Consider the following 9,833-nt stretch of genomic DNA (forward strand, 5'->3'; position numbering starts at 1 on the left):
CAGCTATGGGAGAGTTTGTACAGACATGTTAGGTCACCAACATCAAAACACTAAATTAGGGAATACCTTTTAAATGAATGGTGTTCTATTCAGAGCTCCAGACACCGAAGCTGCTCTTATGTGTTTTGTGTAGTTTTCCCTTTAATTCATTCTCCAGTGGTATCTATAATGTCAATTTTTGTCTTTTCTTCTTCCTTTGTTGTCCAAAAACACATCAAAGAGCCACACTATTTCTCTGGGCAGTGCATTTCTTTTCACCCTAAATACACATTGTATAGTTAGCACCAACCATCCTGCTTAAATCACAAATGGTCTAAAAGCAAATCAAATTTCATGATAGTGAAGATTGCAAGTATTGACACGTGGATTAGCACATGGTTGACTTGGTCCTTTCATGGTGTGCTTAAAAGAACAAGCAAAACAAAATCAGCCATGCCTTATCCTTTGAGTAAATATACTGTAGGGCAGCGGTCCCCAACCTTTTTTGCGCCACGGACCGGTTTATGCCCGACAATATTTTCATGGACCGGCCTTTAAGGTGTCGCGGATAAATACAACAAAATAAAACTAGTACCGGTACCGAAAAAAAGAAAATTTATTCAAAACACACATGAAAAGACCCAGGAAAACCGAGTAAACGATAAAAACGATATCAAAATAACCCTGAAAACTATACATTTCACACCTGAGCCTCAACTCTCGCGGCCCGGTACCAAACGACTCACGGACCGGTACCGTTCCGAGGCCCGGGGATTGGGGACCGCTGCTGTAGAGCATTAACAGATTTGAATATGCATTCTGTTCAGCCAGCTGTGTCTGCTCAGTTAAGTGCAAGATGGTCACACCATGGAGAGGCACAGCTTACGGGGCTATTTTAGAAAGAAGGAAGAGCAGCAAGAAGAGGAACCATCAAGGTAGGATAGGCCCCTGCATGATAGAAGTGGCTGACATAAAAAAATCCTACCAGTGGCTGGACAAAGCTGGACTGAAAGAAAAGGCACTAATCATGGCAGCAAAGGAACAAGCTCTAAGTATAAGATCAGTAGAGGCAGGGGTCTATCACACCAGGCAAGACCCCAGGTGCAGGCTGTGTAAAGATGCCCCTGAGACAATCCATCACATAACAGCAGGGTGCAAGATGCTAGCAGGCAGGGTATACATGGAGCGCCATAACCAAGTGGCCTGCATAGCATACAGGAACATTCTTCCAGATACAGACGGACAAACTGGTGATGGCTAACCAACCAGACATTGCAGTGGTGGACAAGCAGAGGAAGAAGACTGTAGTGATAGATGTAGCTATACCAACTGATGGCAACATCAGGCTCAAGAAATACCAAGGGCTGAGAAAAGAGCTGGAGAAGATGTGGAGTTTGAAGACAACAATGGCCCCAGTGTTAATCTGAACACTCGAGGCAGTGACCCTCGAGCTGGGCAAGTGGCAAGATCCCAGGAACCTCATCTGAGAAGATCAGAAGTTCAGAAGGGTGCAGTCCTAAGAACAAGAACAATAACAAATAACAAGAAAATAACAAAAACAGGACCTTCAAGCTTCCAGGATTCTGGTAGAGGACCCAAGCTTTTGTTACAATACTACAATTTTTTAATACTTGTTAAAAAAAACAAAATCCGCTCATTTTAAATTTGACTACACAACAGATTTGGAACCTCTGTATCCTTTATTTTTGGTTTCACATTGGTAAATATTTTCAGCTGATGACAAGTATAAACTGCAGGCAGACAATATTAGTATCTGGACTCTATATGTGGAGCCATGTCGTCAGAATATGAGTAGAATGTGATCTGGTGTTGTTTCACAGAAATACAATCCTCTTTAGCCCAGAAGACACAGTGACACCACATGTTAAACGAGAAACCAACACCATTTCTGAATCTCATTTATATTTATAGCTAAAATGTAAATTTGGATTTGTGTATTGTTCCTGAGCCCACGCTGTAATTTTGTCATGTTGATTTTAGTGCAGTGTTGACTGGAGGCCATCCAACATTAGTTGTGACCTTGTAGTTTAAATACATCTATTTCTCTGAAACTTAAACTGATGCAAACTCAGTTGATATCACTTTGGGAAATTCATCAGACTTCAGTAGCAGCTACTAGTGTTGCTACACCTACTCCTGAGTGTAGCAACACTAGTAGTTGTTAATCCTCAAGGCTTAATCATCTTCCATAAAAATGTTTAAAACTGATTAAGTTCCTGTTTATCTTGTACAGCGTTTTCATGCAATTTGGGTGAAATTCAGACAAACACGAGTGAATGCTGTGCTCTAGCTTTCCACTCACATGTAGAAAATAGGTTCTGAGAGGAAAATGACCTGAAGACGATCCATAAACCCAAAAAACTAAAGCAGGTTACCAACAGAAAGCCCAACTTTTTTTTTTTTATCCCAAGAGGAATTTCTCATGTGACAAGAAGCACAGGCAAAGTGCAAGAAAACAGAAAAGAACTTCTTAAAAGATTGAAGTAGGTGACATTAAAAATCTTTCAGTGTATATACAGCACAAAATACCGCACATACTATAAAACCTCCAACTGCATACAGTCTGTGAAAGATGTCTAATAACGCAGCTCCAGCAGCCATGATGGACATCACATAGGTACAATCAGGTCAAACAAAAGTCAAAGGACACTAATGTAGTGTTTTTGGAGTTAAAGTTTAGGTTACATGGGTTAGAATTAAAACGATAGACTATAATAACTGGTAAGTAGTACATGCTGCAGTTTCCTGGACAGCTATAATAGACCCTAGGATTGAGTTTTGGCCTGGCTCGTGTCCAGTGTAACATGGAACTACCTGAACAAGTAAGAAACCAAACTGAAGGTCTCTAGCAAAAAATGAAGTGCTACTTTATGTAAGCTGAAACATGGCTGCAGCTGCAGGTAGGACTTCGTGGAAGAGTCAGTCCATCAACAACGTGAAGCATCAATAACGGATGCCCTTGATAAATGATAAGACCCTAACCCTAACCCTATGTTACTGTTTACACAACCTTGCACTGAAAGAAAAAAGTACTCTTCCTCTGACTTTTCACAAGGGTTATCTATCAAGACTTGGGCACTGTGAAAGATAGTGCCCAAGAAAAGAATGCACTGGACAAAAACTGTAAAACATTTTTTTTTAAAGTTTGCAGTATAACAGGAGAAAAACCCTGAACAATGTTGGCAGTACGTTCTTTGTTCATTTAGGGATTCAGGGATTATTTATTTATTTATTTTAAAATCATATATACTGGAATAGTTTTCCCCCCTACATAAATAGACGTTGGCTTGAATTGACTGTCTTTTAAAACCTTGAAAATCTCATAAAAGTGAAATAATTGATCTTCTTCTATCTATAGTATTAACATTCAATTAAAACGTAACATAAATCCATTATATAACAATGTCATTTTAAATGCCTGTGAGTGATTTTAAACGGGGTGTCAAAGCTGTACAGGTTTTTAATGAACAGTCTTGAGGCTTGAGAGTTGACTTAAAGGATCAATATGAAACTCTCCTGCCCCCTCCTGTTAGAAAGAGGCATCACAACCCACCGTGAATACTGAAGACAAATGTTTCTTGATTAAATAAAGCTCGCGTTGTTTTCACATCACTGCCATTTGAGGTTCACTTTTAAAGACCCACACTTTGAATTTATCAGTTTATATGTTATGTTTATATGTTTCAGCCTATTTTTAGAGTCTATCGTTGATTTTGGAGATGATGGCATATTTTTATGTTTATTTTCAGACCAAAATATATTCAAGCATATATTCACTAATTTCACACATAATTACTCTTATTTTTCATTCTTCTTTGGTTAGCAGACTTTATGAATTGCGATACCATACGAGGTAACCATTTAAAGCACTATAATGTGAGTGAATAGTCTCCTCTCAGTGAGTGCAGCCAGTAGCAGTTCCCGTGGTGGACAGCAGGGGGCTCTGTAATGACGTAAGAGAATTGCGTAGAGCTGCAGGGTGGTGAGGAGAGAAACGTCTCTGCATTTTGAAAGGGTTTGAAAACTGAAGACAAAGTTCAGCTAACAAAAATTGCTGAGGAGTCAGTTTCCTGTCCTCTGATTTGTCAGAGTGAGACCTTCTTCTGCTCCTGGACAGTATTGTTTAGATTTATGATTGGGGTTGAATTTGGATGGAAAACATGCTGTTCAGCGTAGTGTGTGGAACAAACCCTGTTTGTAATGTCAGAAAATGACATGACCTTTGTTGAGTCGTTTGTCATTTCTTTTGCTGTTAATGTCCTCAAACTTATTCTAGGTTATTTGATGAAAGTCTCTTATACCACTGCTTTGGCTTTCATGAATAGGAGTATAAAAATACAATACAATACAGTCCTATTTATATAGCACATATAAAAACCAGAGGTATGCCAAAGTCCTTCACAGAACCAATTAAGAGTAATAATAAATACAAATAAATAAATAAATCTTATATAGCTATTTTCTACTCTGTCTGAGCACTTAAAGCACTTTATACAACTAACTCATTCACCCATTCACTTCTTCTAAGCTCTTAAGTGCTCTATCTAGCATTCATACACATCGGAGAGCAACATGGGGTTAGCATCTTGCCCAAGAAAATTTGGCATGCAGACTGAGATCAAACCACCAACCTTCTGGTTAGCAGCTGACCTGCTCAAAGAACAATACATAAAATCGTCCACTTCACAGTGTTCTGGAGCTGACATGATCTCAAGTGATAAAATGATAACATGATTTGAATGATGAAAGCGCAAACTCTATCAGTGAAGACTACTTGCAATACTGTAAAAAGATTCCAGGAAGAAGACAGTGGATTAAAAATTGTGGTAAAATACTCAAGGATGCCAAAGAATGACATTTATTGTACAAGAAATACAACAGGAACACTGTGAGAGATATTCATTAATCATCTCAGTGTAATGTGCATATTGTGTGTATGGCATTTACACATTGTTGTTCCCCTGCTGTTTGTTAGCTTGACCATCTGTCTGACCTTTGCACTACTGATACTATGCGTGCGTGTGTTTGTCTGTGTGTCTGTGTGTGTGTTGTTGTTGTTACTATGGCCTAGATCACATTAGAACAAACCATTACACCAAAGCATGACAGATAAGGATGGATGCAGAGGGAGAGGAACTGGAGATGTGTTGGAATAGACAAGAGGGGAGGGACTTTTAGAAACAAGAGACACACCCTGTGATCACATGGAGTGATAATGATCATAATTTGATCTTATTTTTTAAAACTTTTAACAAGTTTTGTCCTAGAGATGGATCCAGTCCAAATGTACAGGCAGGTTTCTGAGCCACTGGTAGGATGCTTTTGCAGGAAAACAGTAGAAAACAAACTGATATGTGATGTTATAGGTTTATCAGTGTCAAACTGTTTTTTTGTGCTTGAAACTGCATAAATTACAAAAGTAATGAAAAATATGAAGTAATTTAACAGTCAACTCTCAGTTAAGCAGTTATTAGTAGTTCAGGACCCTGCAGCTAATATGATTTGAACTGATATGTACTAACCAGTTTTGCACAGAGCCTAGTGAGGAAGACATTTTAAGGTTAGACAACAAACCTTTTTCCTTTGTATTTACTGTTGTTGGTTGAAACATCGGAATCATTTTGTGCAAAGAATGCATCACAAACTGGACATTTAGACTATTTGCATTCAAAGTAAAAATAAAAGGACTTAAATGTCACTAGTTCCAAACTCCAAATCTCCAGTGCATTTACATTAGCACAAATGTAATGGGATGGGAGCTTCATGGCATGGTTTTCCAGGGCTGAGCAGATCCTGTAGGTGTAACGTGTAGCTGGCCCAGTGCTTTTTTCGATTTAGTGTACCTTATAACTGTCTCCATCTGAAAATCCCCCCCCCCCCCTACACCCCCCCCCCAAAAAAAACAAACAAACAAAAACAAAACAAAAACCATTGATGAGATGATAATGAAATCAAAACTACTTTACATACACGTGAATACAGGTATGCAGAAGTAGAATGACAAATTAATTGCTTTTAGGACTCTTGTCCTCTATATGGACAATCTCTACATGAGAGATTCAGCCAGTGTAGCACAGGCTTAGATCTTGCCTGTTTATTATTGTTTATATTGTTTCATAATCAGTGAAATTGTTTAAGGGGAAGCAAGGTAGTGATTGCATAAATGAAAAAAAATCAGACATCAATTAAAATATACAAAGTCAAACACCAGTCTGTCATAAAAACGATCTGTCTTGCATCCATCCTTTACATCACTGCCATCTAGTGGTTGCAGTTAGCTATTGTCTCTGGAAGCAGAATTAACGCAGCTTGACAGTGGAGCCACTGGATCTGTATGAGTAAGCATTTTCATGGCCGTGTCACTATCCTGTTAACAATGGCTTGTCATGCTGAGAGGGCAGCAGCTGTTGTGGTCCTCACAGGACATCCACTATTCACTCTATGAAAGGCCACCTGGGTTGGCTGGTAGACTGTTTACTTAGCCTGATAGGGTGGAGGACACTGTCTCAGCTGAACTATGGACACGCACACACATACACTTACACTGATAAGCACTCACACATCCCCCCTCCCCTTTCAATGCCTTCGATGCTTGTTGCCTCCTGGGAACACGAGGCGGGTCTGGACCTGCGCTGGAGAGTCGGCGCAGTGGCAGGATGGCTGCTGTGTTGCCTGGGATTACTCCTCATCCCCTACCCAACCCTGTTGCTGGTCACGTGCTCTATAATGTTGTACTGTGGACATTTATGTGCTTTCTGTGCAGAGGAGTTTTTTTGTTTCCTGTTCTCATGCTGTCCTCCTATAGCCCAGCATGAGTAGAGGTCTCTTTTTTTCCTCTTGTACTTTCCCATTGTAGTGTACATTTCAGTTTTTTTTCTGTAATGCAACCGTTCTCTGACTTGTATCCCCATGCGATGTCTGTGTTGTGTGTGTATGGGGGGGCGGGTTCATTCCACTGCAGGGCAACCTGCCACTGCATGTGGCAAATAAAATTTGAACTTGAACTTGAACTACAAAGATATGATTTTATAGACTATGATAAATCACTGTAAATTACACAGGATATAAAGTGTTTAAAATAAGCTCAACATTATCCATCAATGTTAGTACTACTGTGAACCACATAACACTATTGAGGAATATTTTAGAAGTTTAAGCTTGTCTTTTTTGGAGGTTGCTGGGTGGGGGAGCTATAGTCTCAGCTATCCTTTCTGTACAAGTACATGCATGCCACACTTTTAATGTATATGGGGAAAACAGGGAAATGAAAGTTCAACTGGAATTGCACATTTGAACTTGAAATTCCAAATGCTTTCATCCAACATTTTATTACTGAAAAAGTTTCATAGGCTACACATTTTGGGTTGCTGGTCTAGGTTACCATTAGCAATGCTACTAGCTGGTGCTTTTTACTTGAACTGTTATCTTAATCAGCCAGCTTACATATAGATACATATATATGTGCAAGAACAAGTTCTTTATAAAAATAAAAATTTGAACAGCCTTTTCACTGGTTTCATTTGGCTCTTTCATCATGAGAGCTTTTCAGATCTGCTGCAGTTAGAGGACTGGTTAGGTAAAGGCAACTAATGTTATTATAAGAAGTTGCTAGCACTGAAAGTTGGAAAAAGAAAAGAAGCACCCATTTATATTTAGATGTGTGCTATTTGGTTATTGGGTCTAAATACCATACTCATGAACCTGATGTGTCTTGTCTTGTTTGAAGACAGCAGCCTGGGGTATAAATTTATATGCTTAAGGTAGTTATTCAGAAAGAAACGTATTTGACAAATACTATAAAAATAGATTTTTTAAATAATTTAAGCTTTCCTACTTTTTATTTTTATGTCATTTTCAGGCTTAAGAATATAATGTTTAAAAAATCAACTGTAAATTGCACCCTAGTATGTCTAGCAAAAAGAGTGTGTGTGTGCGTGTCCATCCATTCCTGCAGTGCAGTGGTGCATCCAGGGAGTTGATAGGAGCTGAACTGTAATTGTGTCAGAGCAAAGACCCAGAAAATGCAGAGAGACAGCCAGATAGATAGAGACAGTAAGAGAAAGTCCCCCCATCGTCCTAAACTTAGCTAAATGTCATCCATCAAGGCATTTTAGTATTTTGTAGTTCAGTCTGCTGCACATGGAATGCTGCGGAATTTGTTTGATTCACCAGCTTTCCACTTGCTTTACATGTTCTGTTATCAAGGCTCCAGCTGGTGCTGATCACAGTCTAATACCATGTAGCCTTGAATATATTATTTTGATTAAAGTAGTAATAATAATCTGTGTAGTAAGTAAGTAAGTAAAATTTTATTTATATAGCACATTTCTAGATAAAAGATCACAAAGTGGTTTACAAGGTAAAAAACAAAAACAGTCAAAAGTTAACAAAATGCAATTTTAAAAAGATGTGTTTTTAGCTGTTTTTTAAAAGTAATCACTGAGTCTGCAGATCTTAATCTTAATCTGTGTAGGATACAATGCAGCTCCACTGAACAGGAGGTTTAGAACAAAGCAATCCTGTTTCTATGCCATTAATACCAGGCAAATTAAAATGATGTATTTAAATGGCCTGTATTTGTATAGCACTTTACACTACATTCAGTCATCCACCCATTCACAGACTGGTGATGGCAAGCTACATTGCAGCCACAGCTGCACTGACAGAGGCGAGGCTGCCGGACACTGACGCTACCGGGCCCTCTGACGTGTCTTGCCCAAGGACACAACAACCGAGACTGTCGGAGCTGGGGCTCGAACCGGCAACCTTCCGAATACAAGACAAACTGCCAACTCTTGAGCCACGATCGCTTTGTTTAGTCAAAACTGCAAAAAAAAAAAAATACTGACTGACTGTTTTTTAAACAGAAGTTCATTTTGGTGACATTTGAATATTTTTTTGTTTTAAAATGCTCATACTTCATGTTTATAAGGGCAAAGAAATGTGTTTTGGAGAGTATCACGATGCATGCTCTGTCATGGTCCTGACAGACTCCTTTTGTGAGTTTTGTTTTGGACTTGTTATTAACTTCTTAGAAAGTATAAGTTAATTATATTCTAGTTCCTGAGCATGTTACTTTCCACCCCCTCTGTGTTTGTATGTTCATGCCTGTCCGAGTCTCATCTCCGTATTTTTTCTTCAGTCTTCCTGGTCATGTCTGTTTATCCCCAGTCCAGGTATCAAGCCCAGGTGTCTTAATCTGAATCTCATTATGTGCATGTTACTTCCTGTTTTATTTTGACAGTCTGATTCTGTTCAGCTGTGTTCCCAGGTATGTCCGCTCTGCCCTAATCTCTAATCTCTCTTGTGTGTATATATTGTCTGCATCTCCTCTGTTCTCTGTCATGTTGACAATTCAAGCTTTGTGTTTCTGTGTTTCTCGTGAGTTCTGTGTCATCTTTTTTGTGTGTGTGTGTGTGGCTAAACTTAAACCTGATGTTTAGCCATGTCTGCAAGTCCTGAATTTGTGTCCTTACCTTGCCTGCCATACCAAACCCTGACAGAATGACGTGACCAGAAATGGACTGAGCGGACTTTGGAAGAGCTCAAAACCCCACTGCGGGTTCTAGGAGGGGGAATTCTGGCGGGCCCTGGAGCATGGGTTGTCTTTCTATTGCCCCTAGGGCTTCCCCAAAGTTGCTTTGCCGCTCACTCTCCAGCCTTTCCGCTTACCAGCTCCTGTTCCCTGCTGCTGGACAGCTACAGGTACCTTGGTGTTCATCTGAACAACAAACTGGACTGGACTCATAATTCAGATGCCCTCTACAGGAAAGGGCAGAGCAGGCTGTACCTGCTGCGGAGACTCAGGTCGTTTGGAGTGGAGGACCCACTAT

This window comes from Neolamprologus multifasciatus, chromosome 18, assembly GCF_963576455.1.
Source record: "Neolamprologus multifasciatus chromosome 18, fNeoMul1.2, whole genome shotgun sequence".
Lineage (NCBI taxonomy): Eukaryota > Metazoa > Chordata > Actinopteri > Cichliformes > Cichlidae > Neolamprologus > Neolamprologus multifasciatus.